Consider the following 7535-nt stretch of genomic DNA (forward strand, 5'->3'; position numbering starts at 1 on the left):
CCTCCTTTCCTCCTGCCTGCTATGGCTGCATAATTGTGAGAGATTTCTTAACATAGTGTTCCTGCCAGGGAAGCTGGGGACCCTGCCCATGAGTCTCCATTTCATCCTCACAACAACCCTGTGGGGTAGGTTAGGTAGAGAAGGGGAGATTTGGCCCGGGGTCACTCAGCCAGCAGAGTGAGAATACAAATCTGGGTCTCCCCACGTCAGTCTGCAACTCTGACCACTGTGCAGTGCTGCCTCTACTGATCTGTAATGTTCCAGAGGTGTTGTAATGTAATACTCAGTTTCTCAAATGAGTGTATGCCTGTCTGTTGGTCCACTTAGGAGTCTTGATCCTGGTTGTGTGGTGGGCTAGTTGTGGCAAATGGTAGGGAAGCTCAGTATTTCTGTATACAGTTGTAGGGACTTTATTGCAATGTGCTATGGTCTGATATTATGTTCTTATTCCAGTGTGGGGTGTGTGTGGGGCAATGGAAGCTGAGTGATAGGATCTCTCCTAGTGATTGCCAGAAGTGAGATGCGTCCTGGTCTTGTGTCTTACAGATAATCTTACAAATAGTCCTTTGCATTTATATCATGCTTTCAACTTTAAAAGGATCATAATGCTGATTGTGTGAACTTAGGCAAATCACGAGAGGTAGAGCAGGAAGGGTTGCATCAGTGCTTAGTTCTTGTGGCCCTTTCTTACATGCCCAGGGAAATGCTGATCGCCACTTTGGGGCCAGGAAGCAATTTTTCTCCAGGCCAGTTTGGCCCCCAGTGATCCTGGAGGGTTTTTAAAAATCATTTTCTAGGCATGGAACAGGGGTCACTGGGGTGTGTTGGGGGGGTATTGGTGAATTTCCTGCATTGTGCAGGGGGTTGGACTAGATGACCCTGGAGGTCCCTTCCCACTCTATGAGTCTATGAGTCTATAATTCACCCAGGCTGGCTGTGGGCACGCCAGCACCTCTGTCAGGCAGAAGCGCCTGAGATCCTCCCCCTCCCCTTTTCCTTTGCCCGACTTGGAGGCGAAGGGAAGGGAAGGGAGAGGGGGAAAGAATGGATCCCAGGTGCTTCTGCCTGTCAGAGGGGCTGGTGCACACCTCCGGTGATGTCAGGGGGTGTGGCATATGCTAATAAGGTATGCTAATGAGTTCCTGCAGCTGTTTTTCTGCGAAATGACCCCTGATGATGAGCAAACTGCACACTACTAGTAACTGTTTTCCCACAAAAATCCATCTCCCCACTGCAACAGTACCTGCAGCATGAAAGGGTTAAAAAAAACCTCTGCTCAGCCATTTCTGGTTTCCTCCAATGACTGATATTCCTATGAACAGAAGTGTATCTACAGTGCCAATTGAAAAGCTGCTGACCCATTAGCATTCAGCTTCCCCCCCCAAATCCTGAAAAATCACAACTCTTGCTTGACCTTTTTTGGTGGGTACACAACAGGCAAGCATCACTTCAATCAGTGCTGTTCATGTGTGAAGTTTGGGTCATGTTTCCTTTGGAGCCCATAAGTACACTGATCATTTGAACCCCATGTTAATGGTGGCTGCACACACTGCAGTAAGTAAGTGTGCATGCAAAAAGCCTCATAGATGTGCAGATGGGAGTTTTGGACACCCCCCATTTAAAAAAAATATTTCTGGTAATGCATCCAAAAGGAAAAAACAGGTACCAACAGGTACAAAAAAATCCTAAAGCATTTAAGCCACACAATTTTGCTGTGTATCTAGTCTCTTCCCCCTGCTGTGTTTCTATTTATTTATTTATTTATTTGAAGATTTTTACCCCGCCCTCCCCGCAAGCGGGCTCAGGGCGGCTTACAAAGGGGGCATAGCCCATACATAAAACCAATAAAACTTTTAAAATATAATCAAAACATTACAGTTAATAATGACAATAAAGTGCTTCCTTTTATCAGATGGTCTTATGTTGTTTTACAATGACTTCCAGCAGCCCCCAATTGGGGACCATTGTCCAAGAAATAGCCCGAACCCATCCACTGTTCTCATTGTCACATAGTTCTTATAGCTGAATTTCCAAGGGCACTCCAACTACGATGGTATTGCCACCGTTGATAGTAGTGGTGGCAGTGGTGGCAGTGAACTCTGTCCACCAGAGATAATAACCTGATATTGTTTCAGCACTCATTTGTTTGCAGATTAACAGTGAGATAAGTAAAGAACTCTTGATTCTTTGAACTCCCCAATAACTATTCCAATGAAAAATCTCAAAGAATGAGCAAAATCCAAGGATTTTTATCTCAAGATAACAAACCCAGTGTCTTCATTTCACCATATGTGTCCTCCCTCTTCTGTCTTGCTGTGCAACCAGTCAGTGTACCTTGCATAAAAAAACTGAATCTCATCAGCCCCATGTTGTTCAGTTGAGAACCTGATGCATTAGAAGCATGAGTTCATTCTCTGACTGCTGTACAAAATATTGATCAAAGCAGGAGTCATTCCTAACAATAAATACTATAAAGATCTGATATATTTCTAAATCATATTAAAGCAATTTGAGTCATATATGATTGAACAGACATATGGGAGTAAAAGGGTCATTGAAGGTTAAGAAAAAACAATGTACGATGTAAATATGTGTTATAAATGTTGTACTGTTGTATACAATGTTCCAAAATAAAAATACTTATTTTTTTTTAGGTGGGCAGCCATATTGGTCTGAAGCAATAGAACCAAGTTAGAGTCCAGTGGCACCTTTAAGAACAACAAAGGTTTATTCAAGGTGTGAGCTTTTATTCAAGGTGCGTGCACATAAAAGCTCACACCTTGAAAAATTTATTATTAGGGAAACATTGAGGTATTGGCTGATGGGAAGACATGGAGCCTTTGCCATTGTCCAGCCATCCAAACAGGGCTTCTTCTGCAAGCAGTTCTCTCAATAAACCTCAGGCAGTGCTTTCTAAGTCACAAGAGACTAATTCAGCAGAGAGAGGTCTCTTAGGTATTACTGTGTCCAGGTCAGCTTGGAATAGAGGTGACAGGGTGCTGAAATGAAGATCTTTAAAAGGAAATCTGTTTCTATATATATATATTTTCCCTCCTGGGAATATGAAAGAGTCAGTGAAGGAGGAACAAAATCAATATAAAATAATAGCTTTGAGGATGTTGTTCTTCAATGTTCATAGTATGCTAGAGACTATGCTCTTGTGGATCCCCAGACAATTACCCTGAACCAGATGGAGATGTCATCCCCTAGACAGAGCTCAAAGCAAACCTTTAATCATGCAACAGTAGTATGGAAAATGGATGCAATACACCATCCTGCACAAGTCCTACTAAAATATATATGGGAACAATACTTAATAGGATTTCACACATTTACAGTGCCATCCTAAGCAGACTTACACCTTTCTAAGCCCATTGAACTGTCGGGTAAGAATTAAATTTATTATTTCTGTTTTATGTTTAACCCGACATTACTTTCCTTGAGCTTGCCTGTCAGAAAACCTCCTCTGAGAAGTCGTTTGATCTCCCAACTGAGCCAGTGTGATCAAAGTGATGTGATAAAGCCACAAACATTCTTCTGTACAACACCAATACCACAGCTATTAGAACTGCAACCAGCAGTTAACGATTATGCTAGAGACCATCCAGTACATGTGATTAAGTGGATTGATGTGTAGACCTCAAAGTAATTCAGCCAAGTGTCTAATCCTCTCCTAGGGCCCTGACTTACAGCTGATTCCACAAATAGGTCAGACTCCTGGAGATGAAGCACTTTCCTTCAACATCTTGGGTTTTCTGGTGAGTCATTTGTTTGCATTCTCATGAAATAATTTGCTTGTGTTGAATTATTCAGAGGTATGTTACCCTGAGCCCCTGACTAAAGAAACACAGCATTTTTAATAAACATTTTCACCTTGAGCTAAAGTGAAACATGCCCTTTGAATGTTAATTGATCATCTTTGTGGGAGTGGGAAGAGCATCCCCCACAACAGAAGACTCCAGAGGAAGGTAATAGGAAGGGCATGAGAGGCGAATGAGCACAGGGCTACACAATGCTGCCAACGGATAGTAGATTCAGGACAAACAAAAGTACTTCTTCATTACGGGATTATCTGCCACAATATGTCATGATGATAGCTAGTTTAGACAGATTTCAAAGATGACTAGACAAACTCAGAGAGGAGAGATCTGTCAATGGCTATCAGTCATGAAGGCTAAATGAACCACCCTGTTCAGGAGACAGTTGCTGGGAGATCTACAACAGAGAGAGCCTGGTGTCTTCAGGCTTGTGTAGACTTGACTAAAGGAATGGAGTTGTCACAACACCATAGCTTGGTGGGCTTTTTTGGCAAACAAGATGTTGGAGTAGATTATCCAGCAGAGCTGGATCGTTCCTAGAATTTCTTGCGGATATCAGTTATTCTTGATACTGTCCAGTGTGTGCTGTATAAAAACAGACATTTTGATGAGTTTGGCAGGCAGTAAATTTTTATGGTCACTCTGGACCCTTAGCCAAAAAGGAGTGGTCATATCTAAAACTGGGCTGGGCTTCAGAGGCACGCCAAAGCCCTAACAGGTCTTGGTGTTTTGAAGTATGTCCAAAGCCCAATGTAAATTCAGGGACAGAGATGAGTTCTTGTCCATTTTTTCGTTTTGTGCTTTCCGCTAATACATTTGCTGTGTTAAAAAATAATCATGGGTGAGCAGACAAACACCTTTGTGTATCTTCATATACAATTTCCAGATTGTATTTGAAGTATTGCATGACTTGGTAAATCACACCCATGGTAAAGGGATTGCTTGACATTTGTATACTCTGCTGGATGTTGTGGAAAGTGCTACATCAGGTATGCATAGTATAGAGTGTAAGGACAAATGTGTATATTATTGTGTTGTCTTATATATATAACTCCATTTTACCCAGATTTTAACACTCTATATCATAATGTGTTATGGTTATGTTGGCTTGATGCCATAATAAATACATCTACATATTGTGTTAATTTTTGCTGATTTAATTCAACTCTTCAAGGAGAAAACCAAATAATTTACTCCATTTTATTTTTGCTTATTTTAATAATTCCTAAAATTGAAGGTATTCAGATTTGGTGGTGAGTGAAAAATAAACCTGCTTGGTTGCATGAGAAAAACATTCACAAAACATGTTGTGTGGCTTGCATTATCTTACTTTTGTAAGGTTGAATCAGTAAGGGCTAATATTTACTTTCCAAATTTAAACTTTGTTCTACTAAGCTTATATTTTGCAGTATATAACAGAATACATTCTGTGACACTAAACTGTAGCCTGCTTTCTGTATTTGGCAATGTTTATTGTTATCTAGTACTGTGGTTTTTAAGCCTTTTGCCTATGTGACCCCATTCTGAAGCTGGAAGTTTCCCATGACCCCTGCCAATAACAAAGCCTGATGTGGTATCCAAAAGGGATCACATAAAGGACATTGTTTTACATATCCACAGCCTTTCGGTGGCCTACAGTAACTATCTACTGAGTCACATACTCACACTGCTGTCTTAGATGAAAAGATTCCCCTGTAGCCTGGCTTAAATGGTCAATCATATGTTTCACACATGTATATGAAATGCTGCATATTCTCTTGATTAAACAGATACACTTGCACAGAGAAAGAGGAACAGGTGAACAAAGACACTCAAAAGAGAAAGAACAGGTCCACTTTGTTGTTTTATTAGACTGCCTTACATTTTAGCATGCTGTGATGTTTTGTCTATGCTACTGTAAACTGCATTAGAAAACAGGGAAAGAAACAATTAATTAAAGTAGCTACCAAAACCAGTAAGAGATTATCTGTTTTCAGTAGGCACTTTAATAGGTTATGTTTCGCTATTTTATGTCAGTTTGCAGTAATATGGGGTGGGGAATCACAGCATCCTGAAATGGAAGGAAAGAAGGCAGTCTAACAAAACCCTAGAGTTCAAGTGGGTAGCTGTGTTGGTTTGAAGCAGCAGAAGAAAGCCTGAGTCCAGTGGCACCTTTAAGACCAACCGTTTTAGCTCTGTGGCCCCTCCCAATGGCTACCCTGCCCTTTTTCCCCTGTAAGTAGCCCTTGAGGAGATTTTATTCCAATTTGTCTGAAGAAGGGTGCTTTGCACACGAAAAACCTAGAGTGCAATCCTAAACAGAATAGCAAATTTCTATTCAGTGGGCTCATAAGGGTGTGACAGTGACCTTGTTAACCAGCAGGCAGATTCATACTGCAGAAAATGGTCTCTCTGGTATACTGGCACTGGAATTTTGAGGGCTGGTAGACAAGAACTAATACTTTGAGTTATGTCCAGAAGCAAACTATCAGGCACTAATTAAAAATATATAAACTGTCAAGATATAGTCCAGATTACTCATACCAGCAGTCTTGCTGCTGTGTTTTGAGCTAAAGTTCCACAAATTGTTTGAAGGCAGCCTCATACATACCTGAGGCTGGTTCCTGGTTTGCAAACCATCGTTTGCAGAGGCTTAGCATCTCTGTTTCAATCCAGTGACAGGCAGGTAGAAGTCTGACATGAGAATTGATGAAACTGAACTGTTGTTTTCTTCATAAGGCAAAGAATAGTTTCAATACCATACTTTGTCTGCAGTCAGATGTGCAGTTTGATCCAGTGCTGTTGCTGTTCCTTTCTGGATTTAAAATGCATGATCAGACAGCAACATCTGTCTGTCATGCCTCAGTCATCTGCATCCCATCCCCCTCCCTCTTCTATTCAGTGGGCTCATAAGGGTAGGACTTTTTTCACTACCGTTCTAGACTTTATCCTCAGTCAGATAGGTGTGTGTGTGTGATGGGTAAAATTCTCCCCCCCCCCCAGCTGTTCCTCTCTCTCTCTCTCACACACACACAAGCTATTCATAGGTCAGTTTTCTAAAGTTTAACTTTTAATTTGTAAGTTTTGAAATAATTTGTCTTTTTATAGATATTTTGAGCTATGTTGATCGAAAATATAAGAATATATAAGATAATTAAGGAAAAATAGATAAACAAGTGGCAGAGTTTTTTCATTTAAAAAATTCTGTGCCACGCATTCCACTATAAAGCGATTGAGATGGTGTACAATATTATTTAACATACCTTAGACCTATTAAAATAGAATGAAACTATCAAGAAAAAATAAAAATAGCAATAAAGCTACTAAAACAAAGTCAACATCACATCATGAAATCCAAATACCATCTATGAGAAGAATAGCTGTTAACAAATAATTTTTTGATACGAAACCAACACATCATCTTAAATACAGGCAGCAGAGAGATCAAACAGAAACAAAATGGAAGCAGAGGTCTCTGGGGGGCGGGAAGTACATATTGAAGGTATAAAAATAGAGGGAAACAAATCACATGGTGGGGTGCCTAACCAAAGATATAATAAAAACATCCTTGCCTGGATGGTAGAGGACTGAAAATTTGGTGCCTGTTGAGTTTCTATGACGAACGATGTTCCACAGTCTCAGTGCAGTCGCAGAGAAAGCTCCACATGTGGTACCCTCCTTGCTTCAGACACTAGGTTGGATTCAACCAGCTTTCCCCTTCGTAAAAAAGGGAGGAGA

The sequence above is a fragment of the Gekko japonicus genome, unplaced genomic scaffold (assembly GCF_001447785.1).
Source record: "Gekko japonicus isolate JY-2015 unplaced genomic scaffold, Gekko_japonicus_V1.1 scaffold1048, whole genome shotgun sequence".
Classification (NCBI taxonomy): domain Eukaryota; kingdom Metazoa; phylum Chordata; class Lepidosauria; order Squamata; family Gekkonidae; genus Gekko; species Gekko japonicus.